This window comes from Schistocerca nitens, chromosome 6 (assembly GCF_023898315.1).
Source record: "Schistocerca nitens isolate TAMUIC-IGC-003100 chromosome 6, iqSchNite1.1, whole genome shotgun sequence".
Classification (NCBI taxonomy): Eukaryota; Metazoa; Arthropoda; class Insecta; order Orthoptera; family Acrididae; genus Schistocerca; species Schistocerca nitens.
The window spans coordinates 567498064-567514031 of NC_064619.1; positions in this window are offsets into that span (position 1 = coordinate 567498064).

The window sequence follows — 15968 nt, forward strand, 5'->3', positions numbered from 1 at the left end:
GCCCCCTTGGTGCTGTTGGGGAGAAGTAGGCTATGTGCCGGTACTGGGTTTCACTCTCTCCCTTCCCTTCAACCATAACGACACAAACCAAACGCCACACAGTAGAAACACTCCACACGAACAGATACACACTTCACACTATGTAACGGGTCGGAGAAAGGCAACGGCAAACCACCTGCACCCTGCAATGGCGATACAGGATTCCTGCATCAGCTCCCCTACACTCATTCCCGGCGTATGGAACCAGTTGCACTTTCTTTGTTTATGTTTGCAGCTCCAAAGAAAACAGAATGATGAAGACATTTAGAAATAATATGCAACTACACAGCTGTCCAAGTTCTGCCAAGATAGTATAGGCATTTTCAGATACTCCAACTGTCAATGAGACAGAGGTAGAAGAAATATGAAAGGAACCGAACCCAGAAACCACAAAAACGAAACTGGGTTTTAATTTTACTATTTAAATGAGGAAGACTCACGCTTACCAAGAAACGTGTGGTATTTAACTAATGACAAAAACTATATGAAATTAGTACACTGTATTGTATTGTATTGAACTGGGGACTTAGAAACGACTGAGAGGCTTCGTCCCCGCCGTAGCCCGGTAGCCTGCAGCGGTACACAACCCAACAGGCTACAGCAGTCCACTTACCCAATCTCGACCCCACCCGAACCCGGGAAACGCCTTATACCAGACGAGTGTAACTCCAAATGTTTGCGTGGTAGAGTAATTATGGTGTACACGTACGTGTAGACAGTATGAAACTTCCCCTTTGTATGTAAAGAATGACAGTGGTGGAAAAACTCTTACGTTATTTGATTTTCAAACAGTTGAGCAAAACTGAACGTACTCAGACAGTCCTCTCTACCTATTCTGATCATCACTAAACTGACACACAATATTTTTGGTGCAACGCAATCTGACTTTCAATAATCCCTACAAAACAATGGCCCTGACTAACAATAACCTATACCTTTCATGAATCACTTACCTCACAAAAATCTTCGCTACTCTAACTACTGCAATACAGCGAGCGCCAATACTGCTAGCTAAATAGAAGATTCTAACTACTGAAGGCACTATCTACTGATAGGCATAGTTAGCAAATGAAAGATTCTGATAGAGAACAAACAATGTATTTACTTTAGTAGTGTTCAAAAGTCGGGTGAGTCACCTAACGTTACCGCTGGATATATTTCGTAAACCACATCAAATACTGACGAACCGATTCCACAGACCGAACGTGAGGAGAGGGGCTGGTGTAATTGTTTAATACAAACAATACAAAAATGCACGGAAGTATGTTTTTTAACACAAACCTACGTTTTTTAAATGGAACCACGTTAGTTTTGTTAGCACATTTGAACATATAAACAAATACGTAATCAGTGCCGTTTGTTGCATTGTAAAATGTTATTTACATCCGGAGATATTGTAACCTAAAGTTGACGGTTGAGTACCACTCGTCCGCTGTTCGATCGTGTGTATCGGAGAGCACTGCAACATACATCGCGTTTCTACAGAATGATCTGCCAACGTTGCTCGAAAATGTCCCACTGGAAACGCGTCGACGTATGTGGTATCAGCATGATGGGGCACCTGCACATTCCGCAATTAACACTAGGCTGACCCTTGACAGGATGTTCGACGGGCGTTTCATAGGACGTGGAGGACGCATAAATTGGCCAGCCCGTTCTCCTGATCTTACACCTCTGGACTTCTTTCTGTGGGGTACGTTAAAGGAGAATGTGTACCGTGATGTGCCTACAACCCCAGAGGATATGAAACAACGTATTGTGGCAGCCTGCGGCGACATTACACCAGATGTACTGCGGCGTGTACGACATTCATTACGCCAGAGATTGCAATTGTGTGCAGCAAATGATGGCCACCACATTGAACATCTATTGGCCTGACATGTCGGGACACACTCTATTCCACTCCGTAATTGAAAACAGAAACCACGTGTGTACGTGTACCTCACCCCTCTTGGTAATGTACATGTGCGTCAGTGAAAAAGACCAATAAAAAGGTGTTAGCATGTGGACGTAATGTGCTGTTCCAGTCTCTTCTGTACCTAAGGTCCATCACCGTTCCCTTTGGATCCCTACGTAATTCGGTGCTCTCCGATATACACGATCGAACAGCGGAGGAGTGGTACTCAAGCGTCAACTTTAGGTTACAATATCTCCGGATGTAATTAACATTTTACAATGCAACTAACGGCACTGATTACGTATTTGTTTATATGTTCAGATGTGCTAACAAAACGAACGTGGTTCCATTTTAAAAAACGTAGGTTTGTGTTAAAAAACATACTTCCGAGCATTTTTGTATTGTTTGTATTAAACAATTACACTAGCCCCTCTCCTAGCGAATATTCCAACAATGAGTCCAACCAGCCACAGACTGCACACAGCGCAGTCAGCGATTTTCATACAGAGCACTACGTGACGTTACCAACATAAAAACCTAAACAGCCTACTTACAAGCGTTTGCACAGCAATCCCCGACATAGTGTACCTGAAGCGGGATAAGGGGAACCAGCCCGCATTCGCCGAAGCAGATGGAAAACCGCCTTAAAAACCATCCACAGACTGGCCGGCACACCGGACGTAGACACTAATCCGCCAGGCGGATTCGCACCGGAGACCGGTACGCCTTCTCGCCCGGAAAGCAGTGCGATAGACCGCACGGCTAACCGGGCGGCAGTACACTGTACTCGGGAACATCTTTACATGTATGAAGACCAAGAGAAAAGACCCTCCCCCCTCGCCTGTGACCCAAAGATGAGACTTAACATCTTACTGATCGACTATCGAAGCATTCGCATCAAAGATCCAGAAACTGAATCACTGCTAAACAGAAATGGGACTCATATCATACTACATACAGAAAGCTAGCTAAAATTACCAGAAATCTAAATCTACATATATATTCCAAAAGCCATCGTATGGTGGAGGATACATCACCAGTTTCAATTTTGTCCTGTATTTCGTCCGTGCATAGAGCTAATTAAAAATAACTACATGTCTCTATAGTGCGCCCTTGTATCTCTTACTATATCTCATGGTCACTAAGCGATACATGCAATGGTACCAACATAATGCTTGCACAGACTTCTTTGATCATAACTTTCGTGATAACTTCGTCACCTTTCATCCATGAATTTCCATTTTCGCTCCCATAGCACCTCTTTTACATTTGAAATGGCTTTACCGACTTGTTGGATTCGAGCAACGTGTCTCTGAATTTGATCAATGTCTGTTTGCATGGTTAATTGATAAGGACTCTAAACATCGCAACCATACTCTAGGATGTTCGCAATAGCGTCCGGTACACATTTTTCCTTTACGGATCACTGCACTTAGCCGAACTATTCCACCAAATTTAGATCCTCCAATCGCCTTCGCTAATACTGAGTTTCCGTGGTCACCCCATTCAACATGGCTACTTAGTTATGGCTAAGTACAGGGTTATTAGTAAATAGTTCCAGGGTTTTAGAACACTACTACGGGAAAGCTACGAGACATACAGAAAGTAGTGGATAGGACATCTCTCCAAGTTTTTAACTCATGTTGCAGTTGGACACTATTTGTGACGCGGCAAATGACAATACCTTCGTGTAACTCATTGAGGTCACCGACACGAACTGGCCAGCAAGTTGCGATAGCAGCCTACTTTGGAAATCTATTCTCTGCGTCACCCAGCTACAGGCGGCAACAGGGGACGAATAGCTTGTCTCCTTGTCTACAGCATGCCGTTGTTCTTTTCTTGGCTGCCGAAGGACAAACACCGGTAGACATCCATCGGTGAATGAAGAATGTATGTAGGGCAGAATGACTATCAGATGGGCGACCTTCATCCATTTCGCTCGACACTGATCTCTCCCCATGCAATTAACACGCCTTCGGTCCCTTACAAGAGACCTTTAAGGGTCGATTATTGCTGTTGGACGAGGATGTACAGCAGGTAACTGCGGACTTCACACAGCAGGACACGGTGTCTTACTAAATGGGGATCTTCAACCTGATGAGTCTGTGGGATGATTGCCTCAATGCTGACTGCGACATTGCCTGACTTCTGGTCTCTACGGCCTTTTAACGGAAACTTTTTGATCAGCCATGCACTATGTAGATGCCTACTAACAGCAATCTTACAAAGTTAATGCATTATTACATAGCCAGGATATAAGAGCTTTAACAATATTACTCAAGAACGGCACATTTGTTTAATCCAAACGTTGTACCATTCACGGTATGCATAGTAAAGTGGAAAGAAGGTAACGTCTTTTTCAAAGCTCCCTTAGCTGCCTCATACGAATACAACAAAACGACAGTGAAGATTTTTCCTCTCCAATTTAATAGTGTAAGGAATTCCATGATGCCACACATGAGTTTCCAATCATGAAACTTTACACCGAACGAACGGCAATACAACGTACTCACTTGAAACGGGGATGTATTTTTAAGTTGTCACAGGTAAACTACCACATAACACAGGAAAGAGGCGGCAGAAATACCCACCGAGGTCGCTAACAAGTAGTAATGTTAATACTGGCAAACAGCCAAGGTCGGAGTATCGAGAAACTTCCAGTTCAGAACGAGAACTTCTGGTCAAAATCAGTTACTATGAAGGCAGTTCGATGTTGCTGACTCGTTACGCCTAACTGTAGTAGACACTTGACTATTCTGTACTTCTAGAATATGGAAGGCATTAATTTTTTTACGTTTTTAGATTATCGATATTCGCCTTTAAAAATAATAACTGATTCAGATAACCTTAGAACAAGATTATGTTTTAATTTATTTCAAAAAGGGCTATACTTATCGATGAATGATGGTACAATACTTTACAATTATGAAATTGGAGTATTTGTATCTCTCTAACAGAAAACAAAGGGTGTTGACAAGGAAGAGTCTTAATTAAGTTATCACTCACTATTCAATTGGAAACTAATTACATGTGGTGTCTCATCTTAAAGCCCTTACTTTTTCTTGTATATTTTAATCACCTCTCATCAGTAACGTTACCAGATGCCGAGTCTATTTTGTTTGCATGTGATACATGGACTGAAATAAATAGGAAATCAAGTAAAGTTTTATAATGAACAGTTAGCGAAATTCTGATGAACATTAATAAATGGTATCTAGCTAATTCTTTGTCACCAAACTTTCAAAAGACACATCATACGCAGTACAGATTTTCTATGAGATTTCCTGCAAGAAGCGTGTAAGCTACTCAAGGAACTGGCGATACTAATTACTACATCTCAATATATTTAGTCATTAATTAATTAAGATATAAATAATATATTGCTTTTTGGAAAAACTCCTCAGTACATGGAATCAATGCTGTATATAAGAATAACATATGGTTCAAATGGCTCTGAGCACTAATGGGACTTAACTTCTGAGGTCATCAGTCCCCTAGAACTTAGAACTACTTAAACCTAACTAACCTAAGGACATCACGCACATCCATTCCCGAGGCAGGATTCGAACCTGCGACCGTAGCGGCCACGCGGTTCCACACTGTAGCGCCTAGAACCGCTCGGCCATAACAAGAACACATGCAAAGTTTTAAACCACTAACTTTGGTCAGGAAAGGAGTCCATTATTCAGAAAAACACATTTTCAGTTATATGGCAACAGCCATAAAAATTTTAACTACTAATGAAGTTCAGCGCAAGAAATAGAATTCATGGCCAAGTTTTTCTACTACAGTGATGAATTTCTTTGCAGAACCCTTTGATGTGTACATTATCTAATAATGTGAGTGTTATCTACAATCTTATTTCTGAACATCTGCATTGCAGTAATGCGAGCAATATAATTAAGTAATTCCGAAAAGGTCCCGCACGAGAGAGGTTACCTGATTTGCATTAATATAGACAAGTTTTGTGCGCCTTATTAAGTACATACAAGGTGTTCGTAAATTCCCGTTACAAACTTCTAGGACTTGTAAACTGTCTCTTTATCATGTTATTTTCCAGCCACATTTGTTTAGGCAAGAAAATAGCATTGAGGCACTTATTTTAAGAGTCCACAGCGATGTTTTTTGTCACCAGTTTGACAGATAAGCGTGTGTATGTGGAAAGTAACATTATGATACTTTAAGAGCACAACCCAATTTTTGCGTCGCTAATATATTTTTATAGACATTTAAAATGTTTAACAGTGGGGCAATTGAAAAGCGCCATAGATGTGGAAAATAGTTAATTGAGCATTTGTAAGCGCAGCCATTTGTTGGTGATGACTAGCAACTGGGAGCATAAAACAGCAGTTGATTTTATTTCGTGTTCCGAATCTTTGCACAGTAGTATTTAAGCTAAACTGACCTTCAACAACTATGTATTATAAATGCATTAATTACATTGAATCAGCAAATTTTACGTTTTCAATTATTTATGAAGAATATGTTTCACACAAGTTTCCCTTATTTTAAAATTAAGTATCTTGAAAACTAAGATCAATATATGAGTACATGGAAATGTATGTTTGCTGTGAAAATTGTAAGAATTTTATACAGAAGTTTACAAATAGTTCGAAAAGCTTATAATAGATAACTGTACGCTGTGCAGCTCGTACAGAATCAGGGTGTATAATTAAAATCGTCCTCTGCAAGCAGTCTTTGCACTCACACCCCAGTCTTTTCGAAACTTCCACTACTTACAGTACAGAGGTGGCGCAAAGAAACAATGAAATTTCCCAGCACGTCCTATTGTGTCTCAACGGAAATGGATTGAGATGCCAGGGACGTCGCCTTCAAGCTCGTCCTGAGTGCTGGAATGTTTCCAGTAGGCAGTGTCTTTCAATGTGTCCCACAAAAAGTAGTCACAGGGAGTCATTTAGAGCGAAAATGGAGACCAATCCGACACTGTTACAGTAAATACAGTAAATTTTCAATAATCTAACGGAGTGACTATTCCCAAACTATTCACGAGCAAGTGAAACACCTATTCGATGTGATGTGGTCTGGCGTCATATTAACCAGTCGGTGCCCGGTCAATCCCTCAACGTAACGTTCACCAGTGATCATTTCTCGGTTGACGAAAAGGGCCAATAAAGCCTCTGCTGCTACTGCAACAAAAACGGTGACTTTAAGAGAGTACTGGGGTTTCGGTTCACACAAGTGGGGATATTCGGAACGTCAAGATCGCGAGTTTTGTTTATTCACGACTCTGTTCAGATGGAAGCGTGCTTCATCTGTGAAACATATGCAACCAACATCAGATCCTACATTTTCAGTCATTGTGAGACTGGTTCGCAAAATCAGCCCTCTGCCACACAGCTCGTGCAGGTATGGCCTGTCGGCTTTGAATTTTGAATGGAAACATGTGTAGGCTCTATCTCAGTGTTTCCTACGTGCTGAAATACTTCAAACGAGTCTGTGCTGGAATTCTTTGGACGGATATCCATGAATTTTGCTGAGATGCTGTGGCGACATTTTCAGGAATAACTACAGTTCGCCTGGGCCGACATTCCCCGCTAGATCAGCAGCGCTGGCTGCCTGTCGGAATTTGGTGAAGATCTTGAAAATGGTTTTCGCATTGGGTCCTTTTGGAACATTAATTCGTGTTTGAAAACTGCGCCTTGTTGCCGTAATACTGTGTCTAAACTGTGGTGTTGCAGTACCAGAAAAACACGTTGTTGAATGGAATGGATGATTTCAACCTCTTGCTTCAATATACTAAACCTTCTTTCACGTTTCAATGGTAGAACTGATCGCTCTGGACTGTCGTTCACTAGGCATTACATATTGCCATTACAGAGACATCTGTTGGCAGCTTCTTGAACTCTTCAAAACTACTGTATAAGATTCTTACAGCTTTCACAATGAACTTACTATTTGTTGCGCTCGTCTATCGATCTTAGTTTTCGAGGTATTTAATTTTGAAGTCAGGGACTCCTTTGCTGGGCGCCCTGTACTACTTGTTATTTTCCATAACCCTGCTTAGCAAGCCACATGTGTTAGGCGTCAAAATAACATTTCAGTAGTCACTTTATAGTTAACAATCATTTTTTAACGCCAATTTGACAAATATTCGTCTGTATATGTTGCTGACCTATTTTTGCGGACATTTTAGATGTGCAAAGAATATTGTGGTACTTGATAAGCATCACAAATGTGAAAAATAATTTGGGAGAGTCACTATAATGATTTTGACACAGAAATAACATTGTTTACACTTTTCAAAGAGTGCACTTTAAGCTTTAGAGCCAATGTTAGTTTTACAGTGCGTCATGCATGTCATATACTCTGACCGGATGTCACAGCAAGATAGCCTTGATGGAACAAGTCAGCGAATTCACTCTTTCTGATGCCTACTCGACCCGTGCGTCATGTTATGCCGATTGGATGTCACATTAGGAAAAGACTTGTCAGAATAAGCAAAACGCTCATTCACAAGTTCAGTCTTGTCCATACCTGCCTGTCTTTCTGCCTGCCTTGTGACACTTGACAACAATTTAGGCTGGAAAATAATTAATTTTACGCTTTGTTCGAACTCTGAATGTATTCAAGTAGTGCTTTATGTAACTGGATAAATACTTTAGAATACGGAGCCAAAAATTCAGGGCGTTCATATAGTTTTTGCAGTGCCCAAATATACTGCGAGTTTCACCCTTTACGTAATTTTTTTGGTCGAACGTGACGCAAAAAAAAAAAATATCAGAGAATTTGGATAATTTTGATCACAGCTAAAAGTACTGTAAGTTATATCCTTTACGTAGTTCTTGTGATAAATTATTTCAATACGGTGCAAAGAAAATCAGTGTTCAGACAGCCGAATTGTACCCTTTACATTAATTCCTAGACAAACACTTTTGAACTAGGGAAAAACAAAAGAAACGGATAAATCTGAGCAGCCTCTAAAGTACTATGAAAGACTGCAAGTTACTTGCTTTGCACAATGTTTTTTATGTGTGTGGTGAGGGTGGGGGGGGGGGGGGGGGGGGGTGAGCACGCGAGTGTGTGTTTTGATAGTCACAGTTTACGCAGTTCAGGTGAAACGTACATAATTTTTGGACGTGGCGTAAAAAATTAACAGTGGTTACGTTTGAGCACAGTCAAGTTGAATTCATTGTGACTGGCGTTTCCATTTTAATGGACGCTAAAATACTAAGCTGTGATCGGCTGTCCTATTTAATAGTATAGTGTGACTGACTGAAGAGGGGAGAGAAGGGCTAGGGAGTGGGGTGAGGAGGGGAGGAAGGGGCAGCAGAGAGGAAAGGGGCAGGGCTTGTCACGTGATAATGACGTCACAAAATCGGTGACTTCGTCACAAATGCAAACAAAGTGGTCCAGAATATACGGTATAAACAAAGTGTGCTGGTCTCCACATAGGCAATCCTACTTTTTTACAATGTGTATGCCATCTGATAAAATATAATCGGAGACTTATTATTGGTATTACTGTGGGTTTTGTTCACCCTTAGCCTTATGTTGCCTCATCTCTACTGGGGACACATTCAGTGAGATGTCTGCATGTCTGGAGGAATAGCTGTCCATTCTTCTTCGAGAGCCGAAACTAGAGGAGGTCTGAGGCGAAATCGACGTTCTGCTTAATCGCAAAGCTGTTTCATTGGGTTCAGGTTGAAACTTTAGGTAGGTCAGTCCATTTCATAACTGTTGTCCACAGAACAGTGCCTCACAGATGTTGCATTATGATAGTCAGAATTGACATGACAGAAACAGTCGTTGTATGCAGTACGCGATGCTGTAAAATGTGATCTTATCCTTCCACATTAGGGGGTTTTCAAGCAGAATAAGGGGACCACACCCTCACCACGAAAAACACGCCCACAGCATAGCACCACCTCCTTTGTACTTCATTATTGGCACTAAACATGATGTTAAGTAAAGTTCTCTAGGCATTCGTCAAGCCCAAACACCCCTACCTGATTATCAAAGGGTATAGCGGGATTCATCACGCGAAATCAAGCGTTTCCAGTCATCCACTGTCCAGTGGCATCACCCTTTAGAGCACCTCAAGCCTCGCTTAGCCTTAACTACAAAAATGTTATGCTGCTCTACCGTTGTACCCCACTATTTTTAATTCCCCACGCATAGTCTTTGTGCTAGAACTACTGCGGGTAGCACTTTGGAACTCGTGAATGATTTCTTCTGCTCATTTCTTGAGATTTTTTATATCCACCCTCCGCTATGTTCGACGGCCCCAGCCCAACAGTACATGAGTTCCGCCTGTCTTGGTCTAGCTGCGGTTGTTCGTTTGCGTTTCCACTCCACATTCACATCATCAGTAGTCGACGTGGACAGCTTTAGCAGCGGAGCAATGTCCATAATGGATCTGTTACTCAGGTGACTTCCAAATGATTACTCCATGTTCAAAATCACTGAGCTCGCTTGACCTATCCATTCTGCAGGTATTGCCTCTCCACTGAGAACACAATACTCCCTGTTTTGTTTTATATCAAAGGGTCCTCCTACCGTGACAGCTAGTGGCCAATACCGCATTCCATTTGAATATTCAGATACTTTTGATCAGCTCGATGATGTTTCGATCCAGTAGTGGTGGTGATTTTCTTTGAACCTCTGGGTACACAGTTCCTAAAACTTTACTGAGTCATTCCATACTGCTTTTAATAGTAAGTTTTGCTGTATTATCTGTCGTATCCTACATTAAGATGGCCGCAGTAATACCACTCACAAAATACCTAAGCGTTACGAGACACACATTGAAAAAATAAAAAAATATCGACTTTTTGGCAAAGTAACTCAGTCACTGACAAAAGCGTTAATAATGAATCTCTTAAAGTATAGAAAGTCACGTTTGTCTTAATGGGCGACACCTGGTAACAGGTAAAGAACACAACCAAAAACACTCTGTAGTTATGATGATGTCATAGTTCCTCCAGAGCCAACTAGCGTGAGCAGTGAGCCTCGTATCTCCATCGGGACAGTGGGACACATCCTCTGGCAAATCAGTTCCAGCACGACCGAGGTCGGGATACGCTAGGGGTAGGAGGTCCCCTCTGCGGAAGCGGCCGTCAGTCTCCATTAGTCGCGCCATGAACTCGTCCCGGCCACATTCGAGGGGTACGGTTTTGTGACCGTCCTCTTCTCTCAGCTGCCGGTTAGTCCACCCAAAACCAGAACGAAAACGCTACAACAGTGAATGATTGGCTTTAATTGTTCGCCGATGTCTCTACTTCTACTTCTCTGGCAGTGTAGTTAGTGTTCAGTCCACCTCTTTCTGGTTCGCCCTTTATTTCATAACATTCGAGACAAAGCTGATTGTGAAAAAATACTGAATATGGGCTCAAATCCTTATATAGCAGTCAGATTTCGGTTTCGCACAGCTTCCCTAGTTAGTTTTAAGCGTCCGAAGGGACTGTTGTTTCAACAATGCCAGGACTGTATTCCTCACTCCTACGGGACGAAGTTAGTAAGATAGCAGTAGCATGCTTTCAAGTTTTTATTTATATATTGTGTACACGCAAAGATAGCAGTAGCATGCTTTCAAGTTTTTATTTATATTTTGAAGACGCAAGTTTTAGAGGCATTAAAATGTGTGGGGTTCTATTGGATTCAATTCGTTTCTTTGGAAAACCTATAATTCTGTCATTCTGTAAACTCTTTATAACAAAAATAATTAAGTTTTTAACTCGAAATATTTAATGGGACCGTTTACAGTCCATACTATCAAACGGTTCATGTTGCATAGATCCAGTTGCAGGTCTAGATATTTACAGGGCAAGAAAAATTATTTTCAGTATCTCACGTAATTGTTGACCTAATTTAAAAGTTTAAAACGATCTCATTATCTGCCTGCCGAGGTGGCCGAGCGGTTCTAGACGCTTCAGTCCGGAACCGCGTGACCTCTACGGTCGCAGGTTCGAATCCTGCCTTGGGCATGGATGTGTGTGATGTCCTTAGGTTAGTTACGTTTAAGTAGATCTAGGGGACTGATGACCTCAGAAGTTAAGTCCCATAGTGCTCAGAGCCATTTGATCTCATTATCTACTCATTAAGAGGCATCATTTAAGTGAAAGATTTAACACAGTAAGACAATTGTTAACAGTCAGAAACCGTTATACGTCTTCCGGCAGTGTAACTCAAGGCGCACAAATTACCCAGAGTATATTCACCCACTATTTGAGAATGAGAGCACTTAGCCAGAAAAAGTTATGAAAATTTGAAATTATGAATAAAGTTTGTTGGAAGTCGCTAACACCACCGCCCCCTCCCCGCCCCTCCCACAAAATGATGAGAGGAATAAACGCTTACCAGTTGTTACATTTTTGCTGCACACACAGTAAAACTTCGGCATCAGGCATGCCACTTTAATTTATTACTTCTTTACTACTAATTTATTTGCAACACATACTGCAGATAAAATCCACATTCACCACTGAATGCGCCTGCAAAATTATATCATTGTACGACTCACAGTCCAGGAGATATTACGTCATACAGCTGAGATGCGTGAAAAACACCATTTACACATTTTGGACACATATTTTGCAACACTTGACAAACATTACAGAACAATTTAAATTTAATTTGAGGGTGTATTGTGACTCATATCAAGAGAGGCTTAATTATGTCCAGAGTCCCTATTAGTTTGTGTAATATTTTAGACAACATGCATTTTCTGCACATATAAGACTGGTCAGTCTAGTTTTACGACATCTTTTGGCCTAACTTGTGATGTCAACTGTGTTTAGCATATTATTTTCTAGCCTCATGAGTTTAGCCATGAAAATAGCATTTAGGCTCTTGATTCAAGAGTCCAGAGAGATGTGTGTGTATGTGGAAAGTAATGTTGTGATAGTTGAACAGCATAACACAATTTTTGCGTTGCTGATGTATTTTTAGAATCATTGTAAACGTTTCCTTAACATTGTGACAATTGTCAAGCACCATAGATGTGGAAAATAATAGATGATCTGGTTTCCTTCATGCTATGATATATTAATCGAATTATGAGCATTTGTAAGTGCAGCCATCTGTTGGTGGTGATTAGCAGCCGGAGCTTAAAGCAGCAGTTGATTTTATTTCGTGTTCAGAATCTGTACACAACAGTATTTAACCTAAACTCACCTTCAACAACTATGTATTATATATGCGTTAATTACATTGCATTACCAAATGTTGGTTTTTAGTTATTTGTGAAGAATATGTTCCACTTACGGTGTCCAGCGTAGGAGCCCTAATTTCAAAATTAAGTATCTTGGAAACTGAGATCAATACATGAGTACAAGCAAAGAAAATGTAAAAATTGTCTATTGTGAAAATTCTAAGAATTTTATAAAGAAGTTTAGAAATGGTTCGAAAAGCTTCTAACAGATAACACTGAACGCTGTGCAGTTCGCACAGAACTAGGGTGCATAATTAAACTCGTCCTCTCCAAGCAGTCACTGCGCATGCAAAATTATATCTTTCTACGACTCAGTTCAGGAGATATTACGTCATACAGCTGAGATGCATGAAAAACTGGCTTTTGCTTAAAACTGGTAATTACCCAGACTATACTCATAATAATGAGAACACTTAGCGACTTTCAACAAACTTTGTACTTAATGTTCCATCTTTTCTAAACTTTTCTCACTAACATGCTTAACATCAAATATTTAACACATTAACTCATTTGCAAAGCAGTCAGAGGTTTGCAACTTTTTTATATGTATGAGTTCGATTCTTCAAAGTAGCGGGGTGGTGGCTTACTGTAATTATGCCAAAGCCCAATTGCTTTCGTAAATTAATTCTACTAAAGATAATATGTAATATGCAATTCACAATGGCCGGTTTTGGCTTATTGCCATCTCTAGATGTTTTACAAAATAGAAAACAACAATAATGTGACAAAAATGTGACAAAAATAAGTTCAATTGGCTTAGGACTCAATATCCAGAAAATATAGAAATACATCGATAATATGTCTGACAGCCATACATACCATTATAAGTCTTATGATACAACTATCAACGTCAAACAGCCCTTACATGTAGGTATATAACAAGTGCTGGTGAGGACCAGGGGGTGTCCAGCACTAGTGCTGGGGTAAGAAAGTGCTCAGCATCACATATTCAATAGCTTAAAACAGAATCTGCGCATTCATTAATTAAAATGATTTCACATGGCAAAGTTGTTGTCTAACAATAAAAGATAAAATAAAATAGATTGGTGCGTAAGTTCGTAGCGTTTTTGTTTTTGCATGTTGGTGTTCCGGTTGCTATGGGTTTATTTATCGATTATCATTTTTTATTTGTAGTTCACTGCTGCTATTTGAGTTTACATATTGTCGTTCTATCATTTGGAGATAATGAGTGGAACTGTGGATGCTAGACAATAGAGTGCCAAGTTGAGAAATCGGTACATTTCCGAAACATTCTCCTGTCTGAGTTCAATAGAGGAGGTGACAGCAGCGGAGGCAGCATCAAACATTTTCGCAATCTATGGGGATAATGTCACTGGACAGAGCACGGCAAGAAAATGTTTTTCTCGTTTTAAGGAGGTTCGTTTTGATGTTAGTGACTCCCCACGTCTAGGAAGACCCTCGGGATTTGATTAAGGTCGTTTAAACGTATTAATCCACAATGATTCATGTCAGTGTACTCGAGAACTGGGAAACTGGTGAACTCTGATCATTCCACCTTCGTGCAACGTCTGCATGCAATGAGGAAGGTTCAAAAATCGGGTGTATGGTGACCGCATGCTCTAAGTCATCACAAAAATCAACAAGTGGTCACATGTGCATCTCTGTTTACTCGTCATCAATTAGTTCGTGAACATCACCGACCATTCCTATCCTGTATCGTTACTGTGACGAGAAATGGTGTCTTTATGATGACATAAGGAAGAGAAAGGAATGGATGAGCTCAAACTAAGCAGCAGCTCCCCGTGAAAAAACCCGCGCTCAAACACAAAACATAATATTACGCATTGGTGGCACAGCGTCGGTGTGGTGTACTGCGAATTGCTTCCTCGAGGTGTAATCATCAATGCTGACAACTGAGACGTCTTGCAAACGCGGTCAAAGAACAACGACCAGGAACACTGCGTTAAGTGATGCTACTCCACGATAGCACATTCTGCTAAACTGACAAAAACATTACACAGGTGTTGGGTTGGGAAGTCATTCCACATGCACCTTATTCACCTGATCTTGTGCCCTCAGATTTTCACCTTTTCCGCTCTCTATCGAAGATCCTTCAAGTAACTTCCTTTCGGGATGAAAATGCGCTCCAGATATGTTTCGAAGACTTCTTCGCCTCAAAGTCGCGTGATTTATACAGTCGCGGTATAGAAAAGTTACACCAGCTTTGTCCAGACTGTTGTAAATAGTGAAGGAAAATATATTATTGATGACAAAAGTGTCTGTTATGTGTATCTGTTGTGTTTATTAAAGTTATGGAAAAACGCTACGAACTAATGCACCAGCGCAATACAATACGCAGAAATAAAATCCGTACTTTAAGTCTGAATAAAACGTGTAGAAGGAAATAAACAGTCTTAATAGAAAATCTTGCAGCATTGCAAAGTAAATGAAACACAACCTTGTGTGAAAGATGGTTAATGAAAGAATAATTATTTAATCGAAGGTCTGAATGGTTGACAGCGCATTCAGAGGACAATCCAACTGACACCGCCTTTAGGGCTCTCTGCGGAATGTTGGGCTTGCGGAAGAAAGTCCACACTCGCTGGCGAGCGTACATGACCGTACACAGTGGCACTGCGCTGCGACATGCCGTTCAGACTAGAAACTTGCTGAATACATCACAATATCACTGAAGTAAGACTAACTCCGTTCGATAAACAATAATTCCGGTTGCTGTTTTCGAAGTCCACACATCTACATTTCCTCAAGTAGCTTCAGCAATTTTCCTTTTGATGCCCTATGAAACATCTCAAAATTATCCTGTATATTACCTGACAGACGTTTTCCGTTTTTCAAATGTGTACTAAATGCGCACTTATTTTGACTACACCTGTGTTCTTT